At 39.8% G+C, this 13,776-nt stretch overlaps 1 protein-coding gene across 3 annotated transcripts in view; it reads left to right on the forward strand.

The window, feature by feature from the left end:
• The window catches only part of LOC146681507 (beta-1,3-galactosyltransferase 1-like), a 195,368-nt gene that overhangs the window by 79,438 nt on the left and 102,154 nt on the right, over positions 1–13,776 (forward strand). For all 3 annotated transcript variants that reach the window (XM_085449308.1, XM_085449309.1, XM_085449311.1), the window contains exon 2: positions 10,693–10,748. The gene's annotated coding sequence lies outside the window, so the exon portion shown is untranslated. The remainder of the gene's footprint in view (positions 1–10,692; positions 10,749–13,776) is intronic.

The raw sequence follows: 13,776 nt of genomic DNA on the forward strand, positions 1-13,776 counted from the left end.
CATTGGGCCCTTATTCTGACAATTTCTTTGCTCAACACAAACAACACGCAGAGTATATTCAGGTAGGGTCGGGGCATTCTCATCAGTCACATGACCTTAGAAATGATTCCTACAACAGAAAACCACAGCTGAGTTGTTCTCCCAAAGGGGGAGAGAGATACAAACTGAAATGGTTGTTGGCAGCACAAACTAAAGGTGCATTTGCTTTCCCTTTATTATTCCTCGTTGTTGAATAATTAAGACCCACTGTTATTTCTCAGCCACCCACTGTAATGATAGCAATAATTCATATTATGCTGATTAGCACAGTGACGGGGGGTGGTAATGCATTGCAAATGGCCCATTTTTTTTTTCTTCCCAGGCATCAGAAAAATTATGTTAATGGAAAGCAGAAGAATGATTTCACAATGAGGCAAATGTGTTAGAAAGAAGTGTGAAATAGCTTCCATAGTAAGGCACAGCTCCACCAGTAGAGCATATATAAAAGGCGATAATAAGTGCATTATTATTATTGAAAGGTACAAGGTGACTGCTAATCAGCTGACCCACTGGAACTACTGCAAGCATGTTACGTGCGTGTTTGTTCACACTGTGAGAGATGGTTTTTGGTGCATAAGTGGCTTGTTAATGGAGGTATGTGATTACTTCAGAGCTGAACTGACAGCTCGGTGTATCTAAGCTCCTATCGAGTGACTGACTCAACACGACGGCTGAGACAACCCACTCAGGTTTGAGGGCAGGAAGTTCTTCCCAATTACTTCTACTGCTTCCTGCCTGTTAGCAGTGGTAGTGACAGGCCTCCATCCTGACTTTGACGTGGCGCTTCCTCTCTCCTATAACCTTGACAGCAGTGTGACAGTAACTCCGTCGTGCTCTCTAGTGCAGGCGTTGGCAACCCTGGGCACCCCAGGGTTAACTGAAGGGTTAACTGATGGTGATTTTTCGTTTTTATGGGCCGATGGTTTTTTTTGTTTGTTTGGTTTCTTTTGTAACGGTATAAACAATGAAAGGTGGTGGATTGGCCAGATAACTCAGTTGTTTGGTGGTGGCTATGCCGGAGCTTCCACAGAGGCCAGCAGGTGGATGAGGGAAAGGGGAGGCAGGAGAAGGAGAGATCCGAGGCGGCCGCTTGTCAGGTGACCTGAACTTCAGGTAAGAAGTTATGACCTGCAGTCTATCTGGGTCAGATATAAACCAAGTTTAGGTGGAGTTTATTTTCGTTGTGCTGACTTTTTACAGTCAGTTACAATAACTCGTACTGCGTACTAGCTAGCATGACAGAATTTCTATACAGCTGGGTGGGTGCTATGATGTTACTGATAGTGAACTTTATTCATAAGGTTAGTTAGTAGAGTTGCCAACCGTCCCGTAGAAAGCCTAATCGTCCCGTATTCAGAGAAAATATTACGCGTTTTGAGCCGAAAAGGAGCACAGTTTATCCCGGACTTCAGCTAGAATGGAAAAAGATACAAAGCTGGAGTTATTCTGCGTCTTCACGCTGTCAGCTGCCTCTTCTTCTCTCATTCTCTCCCTCTCCTGTTGCTACTTCAGTCGGGAAACTGATCAATGATCGGCTGATCGGCTTTTGTCTCGTTTGTTTATCGCCCATTTTGCACCAGAAAGAGGAAACCAGCGGATGTTGCGCTAAACAACAGCAGCACGTTTAAGCTTGATAAGCTGTTGTTAGAATTTATTTAATATTACTTTCTAGTATCAGCTGATGTTTGCTGGAGCCACAGCTGTAAAGCTGCTGGTCATGGTATCGGTTTGGATATGTGGTGAGAGGAAAACATGAAGATGAAACCAGGAGATGTCCTTACTGAATCATCAGAGCTGAACAGGTGATGGACAAACAGGTTTACATTTTAGGTGACATGAAATCAAAATCAAATCACTTTTATTGTCGCATCACATGTGCAGGTACACTGGTACATACAAGTGAAATTCTTGTGTGCAAGCTCCACGAGCAACAGAGGTGTGCAAAAATACAATAACATAAGAACAAGCAAAATATAATGATGATGGATACTTTATTGTTACTTGTTTTTCTCTGCATTTGACCCATTCACTCAGTGAAGCAGTGGGCAGCCCACTAAGCAGGCGCCCGGGGAGCAGTGTGTAGGGACGGTACCTTGCTCAGGGGTACCTCAGCGTAGCCGTTAAGTGGATTCGAACCGCCGACCTTCCGATCATGGGGCGACCGCTTTACCTACTGAGCTATCCCTGCCCCAATCTGAGAATTATATGAATAATATATGTACAATATAAGAGTGTATGCGCATTACTGAATGTGTATACTAAATATGTATATCTACGTGTGTGTGTGTGTGTGTGTGTGTGTCTGTCTATCTATCTATCAATCTATCTATCTATATTTTTTAAAAATTAAATGGAATAAACAATAAAATAAAATATACAGAGGTTGGCAGTTGGAAATGTGCAAAACAAGTGGCATTTATATACAGTATGGAGTGCATAGTGTTGAAGTTCTGGTAAGTGAAGGTGAGGTGTCTATGAAGTGTTCAGCAGTCTGATGGCCTGATGGAAAATGAATGTATGTAATGAATACAATATCAGGGCAAATAACAAAGTCCATGTATGTACTATTCTCTTAAAGGTAAATACTGTTGTTAGAGATTTATTATTTTCATTTTAGAGTTACTAGCTGTGTAGTTCTGTAGTAAAAGATGGAAATATCTCAGAGACCACCAGAGAGCTGAAATCATGAGTTGATAATTAACTAAAACTGAACCTGAAGGGATTTTAATTTGATTTGAAGTTTGATTTTGGCATGCTGTTTTAATAACAACAAATAAATACATTTGAGGACATCACCTTATGTTCCTGGGCTGCTTCATTGGGAAATGTTGACAATTCTATGGATGTAAATATTGACACGATAAAAGGTGGACATAGAAACTGTGATGTCATCCATTAGCATGTTAAGTCCCAAAAGCACATGCTGGGTAGAATATTGCTATCAACGCATTTTACAGCTGTCAGTCCTGCACTGAGTCATGAGTATACAACATACATGGTTTATTTTCACCATGTAGTACTGTTGGGGGAAAACTCTGTAAAAAAACCCAGGAGAAATAAAGACACAATGAGACAAAGTTACTTTCTTTATCAAACGTGTACACGGGTGAGCTGCTAAGAACAACTCACCCCATGCACAGTGGCTTGGTAATTTTTATAGGCACAGAGCACAGAGACAGTGAGAACAGGATAACAAATAATAAACAGATAAAATAAAACAACTCCATATATGGTGCTAGTCTCGTCAGCAGAGAGCTAGGGAAGATAAAACAATCTAAAACAATATGTCCCAGAAACAAGATGTGTTTGCTGGGAAAATCTAAAAAGATAATTCTAAACTAATCTAACCATAGGCAGAGGGCAGAGAAAAGGCATCTTTGTACATTTAAAAGAAGGTAAAGAAACATAGAATCATTTTTCCTGTAACATTCCCTCCTGTTTTAACTTATTTTAAATGTATACAACAATTGTCTGTGAAGGTTATTTATTAAGTATCTTAAGCAATCTTTTAATTTTGAAAATGTCAGCATAGCAGAAATGGAAGTCATTTGGTCTAAAGAATAAAACAAAAGAAAATAATAAAAAGAAAAACATAGTAAATGAAAATCATAGTAAATGAAATAACAAGTGGAATAAACAAGAAAAAATAATAAAACTAAAACTACAAAAAATAAAGGATAAAAACCTTATATTTTAAAACAAAAACTACAAAAAATAAAAGGATGCAAACTAAAATGAAAACTTTGTATTTAAAAATGATGAAAACCTAATATGTAAAATGAAAACTTCAAAAAATACAAGGATGAAAACCTTATAAAATGATGCAAACCTTAAATTGAAAACTTTATATGTAAAATGATGAAAACTTCATATTTAAAATGAAAACTTCAAAAAAAATAAAAGGATGAAAACCTGCATAACCTACTAATGTTTTAATCAGTGCGTGATCACTTGACAAGTCATTTTTAATCACCACGTCATTCATTAGCAGTTATTACAAGTTCTCCTCTAACAGAATTGCAACGGGATGCTGGTCTTCTTCAGGCACGGCAACATAAGCAGTCATTGTAGTTGTTATCATCGTTGAAATCATTACTCTTAGGCATGGCAACACACACAACACTAATATGAGCAGTGCTATCATGATGAGACCTAGAAGGAAAAATGGCTTTGCTACAGCAGCCAGCCATGAACCGCTGAACAGCCAGTCCAGCCAGCCTTGTGCTGTAGCTGCTCCAGGTGTGTGGTCAGTGACATATTTTTGCAGAGCGGTCAAATTCTGCAAAGCTTCATAAATGTCTCCTCCAGTTTCGTATCCATCAGGGATAAAAGTGCAACATGTTTCCCCGATCAGCTTGCAAACTCCTCCTTGTGATGCTGTTAGCAGGTCTAGTGTCAGTCTGTTCTGCAGCACCATCGTTCTGATGGCCTTCTGTTCTCCTGCTAAGGCCGTTCCCAGGGCCTTAGTTAAGTTGATGTGTCGTAGCAGAGCATATCGGTTGATTTCCACGTGATCCCGCACCTCGGCAACTCCAATGCCGGGGATCACGCTCTGTAAGAATTTCACTCCTCCTCAGATGCGAAACTCTGGTTCCTTTACTGCTTGGTGCCGTCCGTGCACATCCTGTCTGGTAATGAGTCTTTGTTTGTAGTATCATTCGGTAGCTGTAGTTGGAGCGACAGTTGAGGCTCATCAGTGTCGCGTTACTGGCACAGGTTTCGTTGAGTGAACAGTCCATACACTTCCTCTCGTTCCTCGGTGGGCAGAAAGTGTATATGTATTTGCATAGCAGTCAGTTTTATTATTCAAGTAAGCTGTAGTGTTCATAAACTGCCACCAGAAATTAGTGGCATAGCCATGGGGAAACTTGGTGTACTTTCCTTTGTCATACAGTGTCTGCCTTTTCTTCATATTGCGTGACTTGTTGTCCCTCACGGAAGCAAAGGTGAGGAGCCCGGCCATGGTCAGGGCCGCTGCAGTTGTTAAGAGCCACCACCTCATGACGACGAGACACACCCTCCTGTCGCGAGTAGACCCCCCGGCCAGGAAAGCTGACCCCTCCACCGGGCGAGATCACAACAAGTGGGCAAGCCTGCTGTCAGCTGTGTTTAGATGGCTTCACTTACTGGCTCTGATGGATGCAAGATGGTCGTTCCGCTATTTTGCAAGCTCCAGTTTTTCCTTTGGAGCACTTTGATCAGAACCCAGTCACCGGGCTGTGATCTGCAAGACACTTGATAGACATCATTACATTCTTCGTCATTTACAATCATCTCTTTATTTTTCTACAACTTAGACATACATTTTGCTACTGAAATTGTATCTGCCTTTTTCACTGGGTAGATTTCTGGCCACTTTGAGAATACATCTATAACCACTAGGGTGTATTTTTACCCTTGGCATTCATTTAGCTCAATAAAGTCCATATGGATTGTGTGGTCTCAGGTTTCCCTGAGCATTATATTTTTGACACGTCATGCACGTTCTGACAAATTGTTTTGCTGAGGTTTCAAAATTTACAGTGTAGAATTTACAGTGTAGAAATGAGAGTTGACAATACTGGTCAGTCCCCCCGTTGACAAATGCGTACAGCCATGAGTCACTAATGCCGCCATTTTGTGGAGGAATTTTGGCAACACTAGCTTGCCATAACACATCATTAAGTCGTTTGTCAGAACTGCACCGTGTTTTAGCCATTTTGCCTGCTCTGCTGTGCTTGCTGCTTTTTGTTCATTTTTCAACACATCCAGTGGAATCTGATGTGTGTTTACTGCCATCAATGTGATGTTTGTCTTTTGTGCCGCCTATTTTGCTGCTCTGTCAGCATTTGCCTGTAGTAATGAAAGATTCAGTAGGCGTTGTAAGAGGTTGGCATGGTGAACCGGTTTTCCAGTTGGTGTGATCATTCCTCTGTTATGCCAAATTTTTTGCAAAATGATGCACAGCAGAGAAAACATACTGGCTGTCTGTATGTATGTTTATTAGTTTGTCTTTGTGTATTTAGCTTTCGCGCATCACAGCTATCAGCTCAGCGCTCTGTTCAGAACATGAAGAAGAGAGTGGTTTTGCTTCTATTATTTTACTATCTGTGGTTACTGCGTAACCTACACAATTTCGGCCTGTGCTGTAAGGTCAAATAAGTTCTTAAGTGGCTGCCTCAAAACTGTTTTGCATTATTTCTCTGTGGCCTACTCCTACAATCTCGTGTGAAGTGACCTTCCTCTCCACGGTTCTAGCAGGCGTTGTCTCTATGTTATCTGCTGTTTCTGCGTGGCTGTCTGCAGCCTTGGTGTTTATGACTTTGCTCGCCTCTCTGTTCCTGATAGCCACCTGCGGATTAGTGTTTTAGTCTGTTGTCAACACGTCAGCCTTATTTCTAAGTTACAGAATGCTTCTTCTTTTTTCTTGGTTTGGGAGAATAGATGCAACACTACATGTTCACGTAAGGCAATTTTAAATAATTTCTAGTTTTTCAAACAATTCATGGATCTCACACATTTCAAACTTTCAAGTTAGGGTTGTTTCCCATTTATACATATATATATATATATATATTTAACTTTGCATTGCTCACAGCTCATAGCTTACAGCTCTAAACCTAGGCATTTTTCAATCATATGCCTAATCACTATGTGTCACTGTGATTCTCAAGTATTGTCACAAGTTCGTTTAAATTCGTTTCCAAAACCAACAAAATAATCAAACAAAAACAAAAAACATAAACGTGTCAGGACACAAAAGAAAAAAAAAAGAAAAATGCTGCCACCCGAACAAGGCAGAAGTCTGCATATGTTGGCTTTTAATAGCATGCAGCTTGTAACATGGTAGACTAATGTGCCTGTGTTAATTCAGCTCCATATTATTGTGTGAAGTTGCACTGGGTTGGGAGTGGTTTTGTGGTTGTCACATTTTTGGTGAGCCAATGGCTGGAATGGGGTTGGACTAATTAGAGGCAGGTGTACTTGATTGCACTGATACACTGGTCTACATATAGCCCACACTACAAACACTGCTGTGTTGTTTTGTCTCTCTGTGCAGTCCAGGGCCTATTATATGCCACAGCCTAAAGGCAGCAGAGTTCCAGAGGCTTGAGTGACCACTGACTATATGCTTGCAGGGTGGTGGGTCTCCAAGGACAACTTCTAACCCTGTTAGAGGCAACATGTGGGGTGCAACTTGGCCGTGTGGCATAGCTGGCTCTGGCCTTGGGACTGTGTGTTTTTATACAATTCATAAGTGGGACACTGGACTGTTTTATCTTTTATCTCTTGATATATTTTTCGTCAATAAATTATCTTTTAGAATTTTATTGACTGTCATCTTTTTGCCCACGACTGAGACGGTTGGTCAGACCTAGAGTCTTTCTTTGGGTGTGTTACAGCAGCTTCTGCTCTAAAAGAAACAAAAAAGAAAAAGAAAAGAAAATGTGGAACATGCTCATCAGCTTAGCAGTGTCTACATATTTAATTCAGCTTCTCAATCCTGTAGTTTTAGCTGTTGTCTACAGGGTTTTGCTTATTGGTTGTTATTATAGGTGTGCTCTATATCTCAGCAATGTGTCATTCTAGAATGATAGGTTTCAAGCTGGTCAAGTGCCTCTATGCACTTCATTAGTTTAGTTATTCTCTGTATTGTCTTCATCTCACATGTCATTACACTGAGTTTCAGCAAACCTTAAGCTTGATGCAGACTACTGCTTAACAATTATCCACCTCACATCATAACCGATTAAGGTGCCTCTTCATATTAATATTATGTCATTGTTAATATTATCCTCTTTGTCTTATATAACAGCAATAGCATATTATAATATTTTATCAGTGTGTACCACTATACTACTACTGAGCCAATTTGTTAGTTAGGATCATCTTATTCAGCAAACAGATAATTTAGAATTCATCCAATCTGCGGTCACATTTGTTCTCTCTGTTGCATGGCGGACCAGGCAGTTCTATTATAATATATTATTTATATTTAATTTTGTATCCATCAAGGGCTTCAGATGACCTGCAGAATCATCCTTTTCCCAAGGTGGAGACAGTTACCTTTTCACACACTGTCCTTGGCTGAACAATGACACAGCCTTAATATACTTTATTTATGTTATTAAAATATTTTCGTGTGAATTATTTGCTTTATATTCATTTTATACATTGTGGGCATGGTCATCATGCCAACTGTGTTTCATTGATAATATCACTTTACAGGTTGTTATCCTTGCTATTATTAATTTCAAATACTCTAAAGATAATTTCTACTGTAATTTTCCCTTTGTTCATCTTTATTTCGTACTTTTTATATTTATATCTACTCAGTGGGGTCTGTTTTCAACCCTTTTAAACTAACTCAAACTACTTTGATCTCTAGTTTTCACTTAATAAGGGATTATTATGTTCTTCCTGATATGGGTGTTGCTGCAGATGCGGCTGCAGGAGTGAGTGATGGTTTACTAAAAGGATTGTGGGAACTGCACAGTGTCTCGTCTTCTGGTTTTACTAAACTGGCAGTTGAGTTCTGTTCTTCTGACTGTTTATATTTTGTTTTCTTAAATCTCTCAGTTTACAGACACTGTTTTTGTCCGGCGTCTGGACTTTTCTTTTCTCACCACTGCTCGTCAGCAGGAGTGAGTTTTAATTTCACTTGCTTGATTACCCATCTTATTTATGTATTTACTTATTTTTGTTTAAGTAATATATACACAATACAGCTGCTATCACCTTCGCTGGTATTAGAGACGAGAGTGGTTGCTCACACGCCCTTCTACTTTCGGACTATTTCCAAAAGCGGTGTGAACTTTACGAGACGGAACTCGACCGTTCTCTCAACTCACCAGCACGTCAGTGAATAGCAGTAAAAGAAAAACACAGTAGGAGCAGCTCAGTCTCTTATTGGACCGTGAAAATTCAGCTTGCTCCATTAATTACAACAATACACACACATACATTCACATTCACACTTATTCGCGCGATCGGAACCCTTATCATAAGGGGAGCTGCCAGTCTTTCTGTAGACGAGCTACTTATTCCCTTGACCCAGCTGGGGGAGCTACCCAGAGCTCCAAACCTAACCCACAGAAGTGGGGAGCTTCCAGTCGACGAGCTCCAAGCTACCAGCCGACGAGCTACTTTAAACCCACAGAGGTGGGGAGCTTCCAGTCGCGACGAGCTACTTTCGCTATTTTAAATTCCCTGAATTTAAAATACGCTTTTACGCAAGATTGTGTCAGTGTGTCTGTATCTACCTGGTCAGTGTCGCCGGGTCTGGTCCACCTCGATCGGGTCCCACCACCGTGGGTCGCTTTCTAAGACGTTGGCCAAGACCCGAATTTAACGCTCTTGGTCTTTTTCCACACACCTGGTGTGTGGGCTGTCGACAGGCGAACAACGTGGACTGGTCACGGAGATGGGACACGATGGAGGTGATCCGGCTCCGAAGGACCAAGAAATGTTGGGGGAAAACTCTGTAAAAAAACCCAGGAGAAATAAAGACACAATGAGACAAAGTTACTTTCTTTATCAAACGTGTACACGGGTGAGCTGCTAAGAACAACTCACCCCATGCACAGTGGCTTGGTAATTTTTATAGGCACAGAGCACAGAGACAGTGAGAACAGGATAACAAATAATAAACAGATAAAATAAAACAACTCCATATATGGTGCTAGTCTCGTCAGCAGAGAGCTAGGGAAGATAAAACAATCTAAAACAATATGTCCCAGAAACAAGATGTGTTTGCTGGGAAAGTCTAAAAAGATAATTCTAAACTAATCTAACCATAGGCAGAGGGCAGAGAAAAGGCATCTTTGTACATTTAAAAGAAGGTAAAGAAACATAGAATCATTTTTCCTGTAACAAGTACCTGCCTACTAAAATGGGAGTGATGAATGTGGTGAAGGAGTGATTTCAGACACAACAGGAGGACATCCAAGCAGGTCATATTGATGTCCTGTGACTGAAATATTTCCTTTTCACATAATTTTCAAATTAGGCTTGTATTACTTGGTGCTGCACACCGGGTAAAAGAAAACATGAAAGTGTTGTGAAATTTACCATGTGCAGGCTCAGCATCTGCCACTGAGGCTTATTAATCAATTGAAAACCTTAATTTGATAGGAGAGAATTTCATTTGACCTTTTCCGGGCGTGAGTGGGTCTTGAATGATAAGTTCTCATGAAAGAGCATATGCCGATAAATCCCTCCACTTTCTCCTCCTGTTTGTTGCCACAGTTAGGGGAGATAGTGCCGGTGGCTGCAGCATACTGATCAAGCATTGGCTGATTACACTTAAAACTCACGTCAAGATCTATTTGAGTTCAGCTGAGACTTTACATGAAGGAAAGCGTTTGTGTGTGCACAGTTTAGAGAAGTGCAAGCTGATTCTTTGTTTTATTTTCTGACAGAATGGGTTCAGCTTTTAAGTAAATGAAAATTCATTTATTCAAGTTAAAGAGATTCTTTTTAGAGATTCCCGGTGATGTTTCAGCCTCAATAAAACACATTATTTAAAATGTTAAGACTTAAGTCTGAAAGCCACTCATACTCCATGCGATATAATCTGCCATTGTCCTCTCCTGTATACTTTATTTCTTCAAGTCTCATTACATCGTCTGACCTGCCGCTTTCTCTCTCTTTTTTGTGTTTTCATTTTTACAGGGATGTTATGAAGAGACGGGGCACAAATTACATTGGATGAGAGCCAGCTGTGGCAGGTATGGTGTGCTACACTGACCTCAGCTTCCTGTCCGTTTGTCAAATTGCTGCTCACTCATGGGTGTAGCCTGTTTCTGGTTTTAAAAGGGTTTCCATAATAGGCAGACACAGTGGTGGTGTATTTCAGAGCTTTTGGCTGGAAGAAAGCCAAAGGGAGTTGAGAATTGAAGTCTTGAATAAAACCTATTGTTGCTTCTGAGGTTCACCGGGCCAATCTTGCTGTTTGATGAAGCAGAGGCTTTATCACCCCTGCATGCATTTAAGTCTCTTGTGTTCTCTTTGTCTTCAAAGAGAATGACTAAATTAATAATTGAAGAGAAAACACGGTGTGTGGTGCCTCCCAGTATATCAATTTCTTTCTCAAGACATTCTTGTCTCCCTGTACTGTGGGGCCAGAAATATTAATGCACTGCATATTATAATGATGCATATATGGATAAAAGTACAAAATGTCAAAATGTTACAAAACAAGTGCAAATGTATTTTGTTACTATTTGTAGGTAGAAGTTTACGTTACTTTCTACTCATCAAGTGCATGAATTACACAGTGATTTTGGGCTTTTTCTTTGATTTCTTTGAACTGTTATTTTTCAATGATCAAATAGCATACATCTTTAATGAATTAAAAAAAAGAATTTTGTACACAAGTTTGAATTTATTTAGGATTTTCTCTAACACATGCAGGGTAAAAAGACTTCAAACAGCTCAGATATATGCTACACCCTTCTACAATGTCCTTTAACTTAAGTTAAGAAGCCAAGGCTTCTTAACTTAATTATAACTGACTACATCTGGTAGCTTCTCTCAAAGGTATAAAGGGTGATATTTACTTGTTTTATTCATGTTGTGTCGCACAAATCTTTTGCTATATAAATATTTTACCATTGTCACATCCAAAATCCAAAATCCAAACGTCCATTGAAGTCATTGAATCTACAGCAATATAGTTCTAGCAAATTATAATAATGGATTTATTTGCCCTTCTTTAAACACATCACAGACTCATACAGGCACCCCTCCAAGAGAGGGGCCTGCTATCAAAGCCAAATTTCGAGGAGCAGGTTTAAATCCTGAAAAGTAATTTGATTTGATGAGATCTCAGTCATCCTAGGTGATAACACTATCCTAAACCCAATTTTTGGAGAAGGCCAAAATAGATGTGTTTTTTTTTTCTTTTGTTTTTAGAAAAAAAATATTAATATTTATTGATTGGTTTCAGAATTATTCTCCTCTAAATGCACAGTCAATTTAGTGGATTAAACTTAATTTCCCTATGAAAGGTAGTAAGGTGGAGTATATTGGAAAAACGCATCTAAGCCCACAGTTTGTAACTGTAATTTTTAACTGTACTGTATTCACATTTACAATACTACTACTGCAGTAATAATGCGTGAATGTCATCTCATGGCACATCTGAACATCAGGTTTGTTCTATACCTTTATTTTGCAATCTGTCTGGTGACAATACAAAGGTCTGGATCAAGGCTCTTGCTTTGAGTTCTTACTACTGGGCTGTGCACTAAGTGAAAGAATGAGGAAAGTCTTGTAATAGGAAAAGCAGAATGCTTCTGAGTGCACTGAAGTGATGGGAAATATATGTTCCCATCTGTTAAGTACTCAACAGATGTAAGGAGTAGTGCTAAATGAATGGAGGCAGTTGAGTTAGAAACATCTTAAAGAGATGATACTTCCTTCAATGTTCATTTTGTTATTAGCCATCATAACCATGACACTTTGTCTAATAATTTTCATTAAGTTTAAATGGTTATGGTGTAATTAGTCATAACATAAGGATTTTAGTAAGTGATGAAATTACTTTTAATGTGGCTTCCTTGCAAAATCAGTGTGCTGCCCTCTTGCCATCACTGTTTCCGCCTTGTGTCTTTTTAAAAGAAAAATAGGTTTGAGATTGAAAGCTTCTTCAGAGAGAGAGAGTGCAGTAACAAAAAGAAAAGACTGGGAAGAAATATAGATGCTAGTAAATGGCGTCACTTTAGAGACAATATGAGGTTTATCTGAAGTTCACTTTCCTACAGTTTGGAGCTATGTGAAATGGGGAGCTTTTCCCCATCTTCAGCCATAATTGTGGTGAACTAGTCTATACTGTTATTTACACTGGGTGAAATCAAGGCTACCTTTGACCAAATAAAATAACTGTTGTCAAATATACAGCCAGAATTATTTAAGTCTATTTAAGTCTAAATAAAGCCTGCAGACGAGCAGTGAGCAGTAGCTAACATTCTTTAATCCAAACACACAAAGACAACAGACAACCAAGCTTGATGGAGCCCCTGCATGTCCGCGGGACAGACGGTCAGCAGAGTCTCCCTGAGCCTAGCATGGCTCTCAGTTAAATACCTTCTCCAGGAACAAAAGGCAGTACACAGCTGTTTCACACCTTAAGGTTCACACTCCCTTGCTACTTCCCAGAGTCCTGAAGAGACAAAAGACTCTGGTCTGCTTCCCCAAACTTCCTTACTACACCCCCACCATTTGTCTTCAGTATGGGTATCAGACATGTTAAAATCCAGTGGCACCAAGGCATTATACAAAAATAATGTGATTAATACATAAATGAAAGAAATTCCTATACAATCCCACCCTTTGATTCTTATATCACATTAAAACCAGAATTTCTTTCCTGACATTCTGTATATCACATCAACATTATTGTACACTTAAAGGAGTTTCACACTGTGTATCCTCACTTCACTGTTTTCCCACCACCCTTTGTTCATCTTTAATCTTCCCCACAATCTAAGCTCTCACATGCAAATGGCAGCAACAATGATACAGAGGAAAGGTCTTCTCCAGAGTGTCAAAGTACTTTGCATGGCAAAGTGAAGCAGCATTAGGTGGTCATTCCAGTCACGGTCATGGCTCCTGGTGTCTGTGCCGTTTACAGAGTCATAATTCCAACGCTGATCTCCCTCTGCGCTGTCACCTTTGGAGCTTGGCACGCTCTCTCCATTCCTCGATTTCTGTTCCAACGCGGCTGTAGATTTAAGGCAGAGCACGTCGTACACC

Source organism: Copadichromis virginalis, linkage group LG23 (genome assembly GCF_057382275.1).
Source record: "Copadichromis virginalis isolate Kocher_CV1m ecotype Utaka linkage group LG23, C_Virginalis_male_GT1.1, whole genome shotgun sequence".
NCBI lineage: Eukaryota > Metazoa > Chordata > Actinopteri > Cichliformes > Cichlidae > Copadichromis > Copadichromis virginalis.